General features: G+C 39.3%; 1 protein-coding gene across 4 annotated transcripts in view; it reads left to right on the top strand.

Moving 5' to 3' along the window:
• Positions 1 to 13,836, top strand: part of NHS (NHS actin remodeling regulator) — a 370,534-nt gene that overhangs the window by 327,375 nt on the left and 29,323 nt on the right. The gene's annotated exons all lie outside the window — the stretch shown is intronic.

Here is a 13,836-nt window from a genome sequence, read left to right on the forward strand (position 1 = left end):
TTAATAGTACCTGGTTTATAGGGCTAGAGGATTAAATGAGATAAGGCATGTAAAGTGCTTAGCCCAATGACTGACTGATACAGAGTAAGACCTCAAGAAATGTTAACCACAGCTGCCACTACTGTTATTACTGGTAAAGTGACAGCATGGCTGACTTGGTGGGGTGATCTGGTAAAGAACTTAAGTGATACGAAAAATTACCATTCGAAGAGTAATCATGTCATCATTTCATGCTTTCCCATTCTCCAAAGGAGCCTAGTTCTCCAGGGTAACTTAATACCATGGTGACGTCATCGCCTCTGGGGCTTTCAGCCCTGACCAGATGGATGTGGCTGTAACTCGGCCCAAGCCCTCAAGCATGGGTCACAGATGATGAAGCTGAGCCCATCTCAAAACACCTGCAAATACTATCAGCAGCCACTACAAACACATCACCGCAGATGTGCCTTCTGGGGCCTCAGTGGGGACAACTGAGCACTTTGTGCCTCTGAGCAGGCATCGTTGAAGTGAGGGACTATGGCTTTTGTGACCAAATCAGCCCACACTGCCTGTCTGAATGTCTGTATTCCTGCTGTCTTGTCATTCTGGTTCAAGACCCAAAGTCTAAAGAAGTTACAATAGTGTGGGTACGAGTTAAGGTTTTTATTAGAAATTAAAATTGCGTGTATGACTCTAAATTGTGCACTCTTACGGCTTTTACAATATGCAAGAGAGATGCAAAATATTTGGGTCACATGGTGCCAAATATCCAGCCAAAAACAGACTTTATCTAAATGAACCCACATGATATAACATCCAGATAAGACCTTGAGTGATAATGGACAAAATATAAAAACATTTTTCCTATTTGTAGCTGGACTGCAGGCAGGTCCTTCAGTGCTCATCAAGTGCACACTGAGCGCCATGTCGCACTTACTACATTGCTGCACTGCAGCCCAAGGATAAGAAAAGGAGACAAGGGCCTCTTAGGGCTTTCTAGTTCTTCAGATAGAGCAGTTTCACATGCTAGTGATTTGTCCTAAAGCAGAAGTTCTTAAGCAGCTCAAATCTGCTTGCTGAGGCATTTGCTTTTAATGAGGCATTTTCTGCATAAAAATGCTAAAATATTTTCCCATTCATTATAACATGTTTTATGGCTAATTAAGTTGGTTTTCTTGGAAGGGGGAGGTGAAAGAGAAGAATTTTGAGCATTTACAGAAATTACATAAAAATATAACGCTTTCTCATGATCTGCATAATTTTTAATAATGTCTAAATACTAAAGTAAGACTACAGGAAAAAGCTTAAAATGACGAATAGCAACGAGAGTACACCATTTACTTACCCAACAAACATCAATAAGAGAAGACTATGGATTACACTTAGGTAAACTTCAGTAAGTTTGTCCATCCCAAATGATAATACTTAGTATTTCTAAGTAATTTTAACTGTTTTATTTGTTCAAGAGTTTGGGTCACTACAAGGATTAGAAGATTTTCATTTGAGTTATATCCCTTAGGCCTGGATAGAACATAGTTCAAGCTTACAAGACTGTATATTGCTGAAAGACAAATGGCTGCAGGTATAGAGACAGGAAATTTGTAGTCAAATTGCTGGATAGACACATTTTCTTAGACAACTCTCCTTTCATGTTTGAGATTTGGTGAAGCCATGCTTTTCTTCCTTTAAGAAAGCATTCATAATGAGATTGATATACAGTCTTCTGCAACTCTGCAGGCTATTGTACTGTACCTTGGTCATTAATGGCATGGACCATGAAGCTAAACTGCCTGACTTTGAATACCAGCTCTACCACTTGCGAGCTGTATGACCCTGGCAAGTTAGTCATTTCAGTGTCTTGGGGATAGAAGTAGATAGTACCTCATAGCCTTGGCATGAGAATTGAACGTGGTAATACATGTAAACAGTACCTCATACATAAGCACTACATAAACATCAGATGTTATTATTATTATTAGCCAATCAATTCCCTAAAGTATCTATAATATGGTGATAAGATCATAGGTCCAACCATGTTTAAATCCCAGCACTACAACTTTTTGGATGTGTGACTTGGAAAAAGCTATTGTATCTTTCTGACTCCCAGTCTCTTTATCTGTAAAATGGGGATAATATCAACTTTACAAGGTTGTTAAGGAGGCTAAATATGATGTTTTAGAAATAAGATTAAACTATGTATATGTATTTGTGCAAGTGCCTAGCACAGTGCCTAAAATACCTGAATGTGGGTCTATATTCAAAATCGTTTACAATAAAATTCTTACCATCAAATGAAAAGCCTATAACATATACTCACATATAAGACTAGAGGAAGTATAAATTGTTACACTCTTTCTAGAGGGCAAAACTCTAAATATTCATAACTTTGATCCAGCAATTTTACATCTAGGAATTCACCCCAAGGCAATAATCAGTGTATGCAAAGATTTATTCACTAGGGTGTTCATCAAAGCACTGTTTACAATGGGAAAGTTAATCACAAATATCCCAAATGTCTAACAATAGGGACTTAGTTTAATGAATACTAATATAACTATAGGATAGAATACAATATCAAAAATAGTGTTAGAGAAGAATATTTAATGACATGGGAAAATGTATACTTTATTATCAGGGATTTTTACATAGTTTATAAATTTGTGTATAGTATAATCTCAAAAAATGTCAACGAGTGTATATGTATGTGTACATATACATACGCATAGGGGGAAAAGGCTGGAAGGTTGTATATCTGTGATTCCCAAACTGTGTGCTGAGGTGCCTTAGGGCACTGCAGTGAACTCCTAAGGGTGCCGTGGGATATTTTAAAATTTCAAGGGACAAAGTGTCATCTGTCTGGTGGCATCTGGTGATGGCTCCAAAGTAACCTCATAACTCCTACAAGTGAGAAGAGAGGATGCTTGGTTTCTTGACATTTAATTTGTACCAAAAGTTCTCCAGGGGGAACTCACAGGAAACAGGACAAGCCAATTTAGCATAAAACCCTAAACCCTTTGTTAGCTGAAAATTCAAGGAGTATCTCTAATTAAAGCCCATCTAAGAGTCCTTACTTATCAAGGGTGGCAAAGGAGGTCATTTCAGGGAAAGGCTTCCTTAAAAAAAAAACGGGGGGGGGGTATCTATTCCATCCTGCTGGATTTTGAAATTCTATAGCCAGAGATTAGTTTAAGATCATTTATTTGGGACACGAAGTTACTGTGGACCTGAGCTACAGAGAAGAGATCGAAACAAATGTCACGAAATCAACACTTGCACATAGCATCTCAACCTTTTCTTTAATGCACCACAGAAACTACAGCTTTAGGCTGGTAAAGGATCTGAAGAGTTATCTGGGCCTAGCTAGGAACCAAATGTAAAAAGTTTGTAGTAAAAATGTTCCCAAGGGCAATATGAAAGAGAAATTGCCTGGGATCAACTTCTGTCCACATGAACTCTTGGCTGCAGACTGACTTGTTAAGTGTCAGAATACTGATTATTTAGGGAAAGGTAGGGAGAGGAAAGGGTTCCCGGAGAGGTGTGTTTGTGTACTAAACAAAAACCCAGTTACTGAAAGTCATTTGCCTCCAGGCAGAATTTCTGGGGAATTTTTCTACCTTGTCTAGGCTGTGGTCAAATTGAGAATGGCAAATGTGTATCAAAACAGGAGCGTTTGCCAGAGCTGTAACAGGTAGCCTGTTCCCTGCAAATCCAACCATGTGTTTTCACTCTTGGTACTAACCATTAGAAGTGGTCTACACAGCCTTTCTTTGGTAAGAAACAATACTTTTATGTGCTCAAAAACTATTAGACTTAGACTTACAGTGCTGATGGCTGGGAAGTAGCCTGTTTGAGGCAATTGAATATATAGGTTTTTTGGTGGATCGAAATATACACTGAGACTCCCAGGTAGCTGACTATAATGGTGATACCCTAGGTCCCCATCTCCCATTATTTCCTCCAAAAATGATATAGAACAAGAAGGGAAAAATAAAACTACACAGAAAAACACACCATCAGCATAACTTGAGGACAGAGAATTCCCAAACATCAAATTGACTGTTAAGTAAAAGAGAGAAAACACCAAGTCTCAGCATATTTCCTCCTGTTACAAGGTGAGGGAGGGCAGATTCAGAAAGCTACATGGAAGAAATGAACTAGCAGTGGGTCCTAAGATTGATCTAAAACCACCACCAGAAAAATTGTCTGCCCTAAGTCTGAAAAATACTACAAATTTTTTCAGATAGACACAAACTACAAAAAAGGGCCTAAAAGTATGCATATTTTACAGGAGCAGTTTTCTCTATATAAAGCTTCTGGGGGAGACAAAAGACAAACAGGAAGGGAAATCTGCCCTTCAGCAATTGGGAGTGAAGAAGAAAAGAGGCAAAAAGGAAATTTCTAGGACCCTGCAAGACAAAATAAAACCAAAAAATTCAAGGACACGCAGGAGTTGTATGTGTCCTTCAACTCCTGCCTCACCACCAAAACAAACAAATACACTAAAATATTTGAACTTCAACAAACTGACAGAAGATGGTGCCATTAAACTAGGGATCTTGTGAAACACACCAAAGCCACACAAATGAGTAAGAGATAGATTAGCAGATCCACACAGAGTGATTGCAAAAGATCAATGAAAGAATATATGAAGCAAGGGTTTTATGTCCAACCATGCTGTTCATCAAGTATAGAAAAGCAATTTTCAACATACAGGAACTTAGAGAATTTTGCACCTATGAGTCCTTTATGAGGCATCTACCACAGGACAAGCTTCATCCAACCAAGGGATAATTGGGGAAATGTCAGCAAAAGGATGGGTAGCATACATTTTAATACATGTAAATGTAGATCTAAAACTAAAAGTACAGTGGAGATGAAGATAGAAAACTAAGGTGCAATTTTAAATGTTGTGACAACAGAGAATGATACAACTAAAAATGAGAGAAGGGAGAGGTAAAGAAGAAAATAGAATAAGCTAATTGATCACTGTCTAGGCAATAAGTGGCTGTTAAAGGATACCAATAAGAACTAGTTAACCAGATAGTAAAGGCTTGAATAATAAAACAGAGGACTAAGGACATTAAAATGGTATAAGAACAAAGAAGACTACTAGCAAAAAAAAAAAAAAAAAACAAATCTTCCTAAATACCAAAAAATGGTTTTATATAAACAGAGAAGACAACACATCTTACAGAGGAAGAAACATAACAAATATAACAAAATACACATAATTATAACATTTATCAGAGTTTAGTCATATCAATGAATATGAGTGAGCTTAATTTGCCTATTTAAAAACTTTTCAATTTGGCTCACAAAGCAAACCCAACTATATGCTCTATACATTAAACACACACAAGATTTTTATTTATTAATTAGGTCCTGATTATTTGAAAAAACATGACCAAGAAAAAGAGAGAGAAAACACAAATAAAATAAGCAATGACAGGAAAAAATACCACTGAAACAAAAGAAATTTTAAAAATTATAAGAGACTATTTTGCAGACCTCTGTGCAAATAAATTTGAAAACCTAGATGAAATGGATAATTTCCTAGAAGAATAAAAATTGCCAGAATTGGCGTCATTAGAATTGGTAAGCTTAAACAGACTGATTTCCATGGGAGAACCAGAAGAAGTTATTAAGGAGCCATGCCACTAAAAAACATCAGGCCTAGATGGTTTCCCAGAGGAATTCTACTAAACCTTCAAAGTCCAGATGTTCCCAATGCTCTATAAATTGTTTACAAACATTGAAAATGAAGCAAAACTTCCCTATTTCTTTTATGAAGCAAGTATAACATTGACACCTAAACTGATAAAGACAGTCAGACCAATATCACTCATGATTATTGATTCAAAAATACTAAATTCAACATTAGCAAACAGAATATAACATCATATTATATTAGGAGATTAATATACTGTGACCAGTGGGATTTATTCTAGGAATGGAAGGTTGGTTCAATATTAGGAAATCTTTAGTATCATATATCATATTAACAGATCTAGGAGGGGAAAACCCATATGGTTAGCTCCTTGGATACTGGCTAAGCCTTAAACAAAATTCAATATCTATTTTTAATTAGAAATGCCCCTAATGTTTCCATACATATGTATATATGTATGTATATATATCTAATGTTAGAGAAAACCCCATTTACAGCAATAACAAAGAAGACCAAATACTTAGGAATTAATTTACCAGAAATGTGTAAAACTTATATGAGAAAAACTTTAAAGCACTCCTTAAAGACACAACATTAGACTTTTTCAAATAGAAAGACATCCCCTGTTCTTGGATAGAATGATTCAACACTACAAACAAATCAGTTCTCTCTAAGTTACTTAATAAGTTTAACACAATTTCAATAAAAATACCAATAAGCTTTATTTTATGGAGTTAGATACTTATGGGAAAACAAACATATAAGACTAGCCAGGAAAACACTGAAAAAGGAAACCTAGCCGTACCAGACATTAAGATATAGTTAAAGCCTCTATAATTACAATATTGTGGTATTGGCACATGAATAGACAGATATATCAGTAGAATAAAACACAAAGTCCAGAAAGAGACCAGAGTATATATAAAAACATTCAATAAAGGCAACATCACAAATAACTGAGGCAAGAGATGGAGTTTTTTAATGATGCTGGAACAACTGCATAGCCATTTGGTGAAAGGAAAAATTTGATCAGTGTTTCTCAACCTCAGCACTGTTGACATTTTGGGCCAAACAATTTTTTGTTGTGGGGACCATCTTGTGCATTGTGCAATGTTTGCCAGCATCCTTAGCCCCTCCCCTCACTTGTGACAACTCAAAATGTCTCCAGACACTGCACTATGTTCCCTGAGGGGATAAAATCACCTCTAGTTAAAAATCATTTAATGGGATGCATACTACCATACACAACAGTAAACTCCAAATGGATCAGGGACCTAAACCTAAAAAATGAAACCACACAAGTACTAGAAGAAAATATGCATGAACTATTCTTTGACCTCAGTCCAGGGAAACACTTTCTAACTTTGGCTAAAAATACAGAGGAAAGAAAAGAAAAAAGAAAAGATTGATGCATTTAAACAGTAAACATTTTTGCATGCCCAAACACCATAAAGGAAATCAAAAGACAACTGAAAAACTGGGAGAAGATATGTGCAACAGAAAAAGGGCTAATACCTCTAATTGATAAATACCTCTTAAAAACTGAGGGATAAAGAAAAGAGCAAAACCTTGGAAGAAAAATTGAGGAAAAGATGTGAACAGACAATTCAGAAAAAAATATAGGCATGTTTTTTCAACTGAAGAAAAATTGTTCAAGCTCACTCTCAATTAGAAATGCAGGCCAGAGCATTATGCAGCCTGTAATCCCAGCATTTTGGGAGGCTCAGGTGGGAGGATCACTTGAGCCCAGGAGTTTGAGACCAGCCTGGGTAACATGGTGAAACCCCGTCTCTACAAAAAAATACAAAAATTAGCTGGGCCTGATGGTGCATGCCTGTAGTCCCAGCTACTCAGGAGGCTGAGGTGGGAGGATCACTTGAGCTTGGGGAGGTTGAGGCTGCAGTGAGCTGTGATCACACCACTGCACTCCAGCCTGGGTGACAGAGGAGACTGTCTCAAAAAAAAAAAAAAAAGAAAAGAAAAAAAAGAAATGCAAACAACACTGAGATTCCACGTATTACCTATTAGACTGGCAAAAATTAAACAATGTAACAATGTATTCTGTTAGTGAAACTGGAGAAACAAGCACTCTCATACATTGCTGGTGGAAATTCAAACGTGGTCCAACCTAACTGAGGGCAATTTGGCAATATCTAACCAAACTACATACGCACTTACCTTTTGCTTCTGCAATTCTACTAAAGATACACCTCCAGTAATACAAAAAGCTTATTTTTTTCAGCATTGCTAACAATTACAAGATGCTGGAAACAACCCAAATACCTATACATAGAAGAGTGATGGAGTAAAAGAAGCAGGAAGACCTTTATGAACTGATAAGGAGTGATTTCTAAGGCATACTCTTAACTGAAAAAGGCAAAGCCCAAAAAAGTGCCTACAGTATGCTACCCTTCATGTTAGAAAGAAGGGTATATAGTCATATAGCACATAATAATGTTTCTGTCAACAACAGACTGCATATAGTCTGTTGGGCCCATAAAATTATAATGTCATATTTTTGCTGTACCTTTTCTATGTGTACCTGTGTTTAGATATACAAATACTTCACATTGTTTTACAATTACCTACTGTATTCAGTACAGTAACATGCCACACAGATTTGTAGCCTAGGAGCAATAGGCTCTACCATATAGCCTAGGTATGTAGTAGGCTGTACCTTCTAGGTTTGTGTAAATACACTCTAAGATGTTTGCACAAGAAAATTGCCTGAGGACGTATTTCTCAGAATGTATCCCAGTCATAAGTGATCTATAACTATATAAGAAAATATACAAGTAGCCACTTATTTGCATAAAAGAAAGAGTCCATTCTGCTGTGACACAACATATGCATCCCTAAAAATCTCCACACTGTACAAAATTGCACAATAAAAAACAAAGGGCTTATGGAGAAAATGGGAGTTAGGGGCACAACATTCAAAAATTTCTTCCAATGACAACACACACAGACACACACACACACACACACACACAAATAGGAACCTAATAAAATACAATAGCACAGTTATACACATTGTGAATGGTTAAAAATACACAAATACTGCAATAAATTGGCACTTCACCCAGAAAAAGTCCTGGGAGTGCCTAGGGATTGGGCAACAGAAGGGCCACAGCTTGTGAGTTACTGGGAAGGACTGGAAGGAAGGTTACCTGAAACCGGAGGGAAGGTCATAACACCAGGTGTGGGCAGGTGTGGCTCCTAATATGTGGAGTGAACTGAGGTGGCTGGTAGATATTTGATATGTGTGTGTGTTATGTACTCTTATGCAGCTCAGTTCAGCTGTGTGCAGTTGCTGTGTTCATCTAGAGAGTCTCACGTTATGCTCAAATGTGAATACCTAAGATATCTTAGGTATTCAAGTGATACCTAAGGTATCAATCACATTGGAACAATCAATCACATTGGAACAAATTTGAATCAATATCAATCACATTGATATCGATCACAGTGGAACAAACTTGAATTTTCAAAACATGCGTTATAATGAAATTGACTGTACAGGAAGGAAAAACCAGAAATAAATGAGATGGATTTCCCTACGGGGGATGAGTGGGAGTGGGGTAGAAAGAATGGGAGGATGGGATGGTGGTGGCAGGTTCAAGGGGGATGGCATTTCTCTGAGTATATTTTTTGGGTTATAGCTCAGGTAATGTTTTATATATCCCCCCATAAATAAATAATTATCATCAACCAGGATGTGAGGAGAACCCCAAATGGAAAACAAACAGCACCAAATAAACCTAACTACATTACAAATGAATAACAACCACCCTGAAAGAGGTGGGGAAGAAAATAGCTAACCTTTAATAACTTTGGAAAGCAGTATTTTTGTTTCATTTTAACCACAAATATTTATTGATAGATTAATGAGTATAATTTTAAATGGAACAGTAAGGCATAACTGTGGATTAAAACACCTTGCTTCATGCCTGTAATCCCAGCACTTTAGGAGGCCGAGGCAGGCGGATCACTTGAGGTCAGGAGTTTGTTCGAGACCAGCCTGGCCAACACGGTGAAACCCCATCTCTATTAAAAATACAAAATTAGCCAGGTGTGGTGGCAGGTGCCCATTAATCCCAGCTGCTTAGGAGGCTGAGGCAGGAGAATCGCTGGAACCTGGGAAGCAGAGGTTGCAGTGAGCCGAGATTGCACCACTGCACTCTAGCCTAAGTGACAGAGTGAGACTGTCTCAAAACGAAAACAAAAACATCTTGCTATACAACCAAAAGGGGAAAGTCATACACTTAGGAATTTTAAATATGCAAGTCAAAGAGCCTTTCAGGTACCCCACAGATGACTATCAGATAATTCTTCCCTTTTATACAACTCCTATATTATATCACTTGATCACAAAGTTAAAATTTTACTTTAAAAGGAATCCCTCATTCATTCACACTTGAGTCATCCCACCTGGCCACTCCCCTGCTTCCCACCCCTTCCCCATCCCTTTAAGGTGGTATTCTTTAGCCATTCCCTTCCTGAATAATTGTGTGGGTCAGGCACGGTGGCTCATACCTGTAATCCCAACACTTTGGGAGGCTGAGGCTGGTGGATCACTTGAGCTCAGGAGTTTGAGACCAGCCTGGGCAACATTGTGAGACCTCTATCTATAAGAAAAATAAAAAAAGAAAGCAAGGAAGGAAAGAAAAGAAAAAATAGTCAGGCATAGTGGCGCACACCTGTAGTCCCAGCTACTAGGGAGGCTGAGGTGGAAGGATCACTTGAGCCCAGGAGGCAAAGGCTGCAGTGAGCTGAGATCCTGCCACTGCACTCCAGCCTGGGTGATAGAGCAAAACTGTGTCTCAAAAACATAATAAAAAGAAGAATTGTGTGTCCGTTTTCCTTCTTAAGCAAGGAAGCAAGCAAACAAGTAAGCAATGAGTCAGAGAAAGTCCACCAAGGGCAGATTTATGAATGAAGAGACTTACACAGACAGATGTTAGGATGACAGCAACCTGATTACTTGATTCAGTGAAGTCTAAACTAAGCTGACTCTAGCAAAGAAGCTGCACTGGCTTGCTCAGAGGCCTATCATTCCACCTCAGATTGGCCACAAATGCGAGACTCCATGTTTCTAAGGGATTAGCAGTGGTCTACATGAGAAGCCAGGAAGCCAATATAACCAGGCAGCTGATGCTACAATACATTTGATGCTTTAGATCTCCATTAGGAGCTGACTATAGCTTCCAGCATAATCATTTGCCACATGTAAAATCCTTCAAGATACTGAGGACAATCTTTAAATCTCAGATAGGATCAATTAGGAATTTCCTTAACAGTAATCTATTTGAAAATGTGAAGTGGAAAGCATTCCAGTGCACATAACATTGAGGCATAAACCATGCTGCAGAGGTGTGAATGCAGGAGGCTCAATAGAGTGCCCAGCCTCCTTGTTCAAAAAGCCATGAGAAAGCCCCCAGGCATATTGTCAGAGCAGCCATTGTGGTGGCAATGGTGTCCCCAAACTAAGCAAATCAGCAGGCATATGGCTATTTTCTGAAGAACCAACACTGCACTAACAAGAGTAGCCATGTAGATATGTGTGTGGAGAATCACAGGCCAGAGAGAGAGAATGACCTGGGCAAGCCACCTAGAACACTTGGTTGTACACCTCATGCCTTTCAAGAAGAGCATCTCCACTAGGTGCAGTGGCATGTGCCTGCAGTCCCAGCTACTTGGGAGGCTGATGCAGGAGGATCGCTTGAGCCCAGGAGTTGGAGGCTGCAGTGAGCCATGATGGCACCATTGCACTCCAGCCTGGGTGACAGAGTGAGACTCTATCTCTAAAAAAAATTTAAAAATTAAAAAAAAATTTTTTTTTTTGAGATGGAGTCTCACTCTGTCACCCAGGCTGGATGGAGTGCAGTGGTGCGATCTCAACTTACTGCAAGCTCTGCCTCCCGGGTTCACGCCATTCTCCTGCCTCAGCCTCCCGAGTAGCTGGGATTACAGTTACGCGCCACCACGCCCGGCTAATTTTTTGTATTTTTAGTAGATGGGGTTTCACCATTTTAACCAGGCTGGTCTCAATCTCCTGACCTCGTGATCCACCCGCCTCAGCCTCCCAAAATGCTGGGATTACAGGCGTGAGCCGCCACGCCCGGCCAAAATTTTTTAAAAGAAAAGCATCTCCATCAAGCAGACCTTTGATGACTGACTGGGCAGAATGGAGGGGACTAAGAGATGGTCACATTCTTCTGAGAGAAGTGTTGGTTCCTGAAAAGCTCCCAGAGAGACAACATCCCAGAGGCCCATTTATGAGTGAAGGTAAATAAAAACTTCCAGACCACAGAACTTTCTTGCCAAGTCAGAAATATATTCAATAGGCACAGCTTGGGGTGCCACGTGGAACAGAGGGAATTTGGGGGGTTAATAAAAATCAGGGAGACTAAAAGACCAAGTGCAGTTGCTGCATTCACACCCCTGTTGGGTGACAGAAGCAGGAAGCAAAGGACATATGGACAAGATTGAAGGAGCATGCGGAAGCCTACAGTCTAGTCCAGTGAAAGAGCTTGGCCTGGTTCCCCCTCTCACTTTCTCAGACTGGATGGATATGTGGCGTCAGCAGCAGAAGAGTGGAGATAACATTTAGAAATGGAGAACCAGTGAATTCAGGCTGAAGAGAAATAGACTGGGTGTACTATTCCGTAATGCCCTGTTTGCATCAAAGGCAGGCTTGTGTTGACCGAGCACATCTGGAGTCATCATGCATCAATAGTAGCATTTTGGGAGACGGGGCATGATGGGGTAGAGGTGGGGCTGTTGGACAGGAGGACTCTCAAGTTCCAGTTGTTAAATACTAAAGAGCATGGAACAGTTTAGTCTCAGTTCTTCAGTCAAGAAATCAGATGTTCATTTTCTGTTCTATGTCCACCTTCTCCAAAAACTTAAAACATCCTGTGAAAGATATTGCATCATCCCCATCCCAGTTAGCCTCCTGGATGGTTCTGTCTGTGATGATGCCCAGTCGCTCATCTGAGTTATTCCCTCTGACCATTATGCATAGCTCCTGTAACAGCTCACTGCAGGAGATGTTGTCTAACATCTATCCAAATCATATAATTAAAAAGCAAAGTGAAGTTTGCTGCTTCAGCTGTCAAGTGGTTCTGGTCCATTCACATCTTTGCTCCTTTCGTAATCATCAATGGGTCAGAAATGAGCCAAGGTTCTTATGAATCCACAGAAGTTCAGCTGGTCCTCCCCATCTTAACCAAGTGACCAAAGTTAATATCACCAGTAAGAGAACACACCTGTACATGGACCTCCTGATGTGATGCATTGAGATAACACTTCTGTGAGAGACCCTTGTCAAAAAATATGTTGCCTCAATCTAATCATGAGAAAACATCTGACAAACCCCAATTGAAGGACATTCTATAAAATAATTGACCAGTACTCTTTGAAAATGTTAAGGTCATGAAAAACAAAGACTCACGCCTGTAATCCCAACACTTTGGGAGGCTGAAGTGGGAAGATTGGCTGAGCTCAGGAATTTGAGACCAGCCTGGGCAACATAGCAAGACCTCACTCTACAAAAAAAAATTTTTTTAATTAGCCAGGTGTGGTGGTGCATGCCTGCGGTCCCAGCTACTTAGAAGGTGGAGGTGGGAGGATTGCTTCAGACTGGGAGGTCGAGGCTACAGTGAGCCATGATTGCACCACTGCACTTCCGCCTGGATGACAGGGCAAGACTGTCTCAAAAACAAAACAAAACAAACAAAACAAATTGAAGGGGACTGAGGAAATTTGACAACTGAATGCAATGTGCAATCCTGGACTGGATCCTGGTTGAGGAAAAAGGCATCAATGGGAAAACTGACAAAATTTAAATAAGGTTAATAGATTAGTTAATAGTATTTATCAATGCTAATGACCTGGTTTCAACAGATATACTATGGCTATGTAAGCTTTTCCATTAGGAAAAGCTGGGTAATGAGTAATGGGAACACTGTGCTATTTTTACAACTTTTCTTTAAGTCTAAATTATTTCAAAATAGAAACACACACACACACACACAGTTGGCGCCATGGACATTTCACAGTTTCTGGGTTGGCACTTACACCGCTAGTGCTTCTGATGGATATATGACTTCAGGTGAAGGTGAGTTCACCCAAGAAATGCTTAGTGCAGAGCTTCTTTAGTTTATATAACAAAATCTAGAAGATCA

This window comes from Pan paniscus, chromosome X (genome assembly GCF_029289425.2).
Source record: "Pan paniscus chromosome X, NHGRI_mPanPan1-v2.0_pri, whole genome shotgun sequence".
Taxonomy (NCBI): Eukaryota; Metazoa; Chordata; class Mammalia; order Primates; family Hominidae; genus Pan; species Pan paniscus.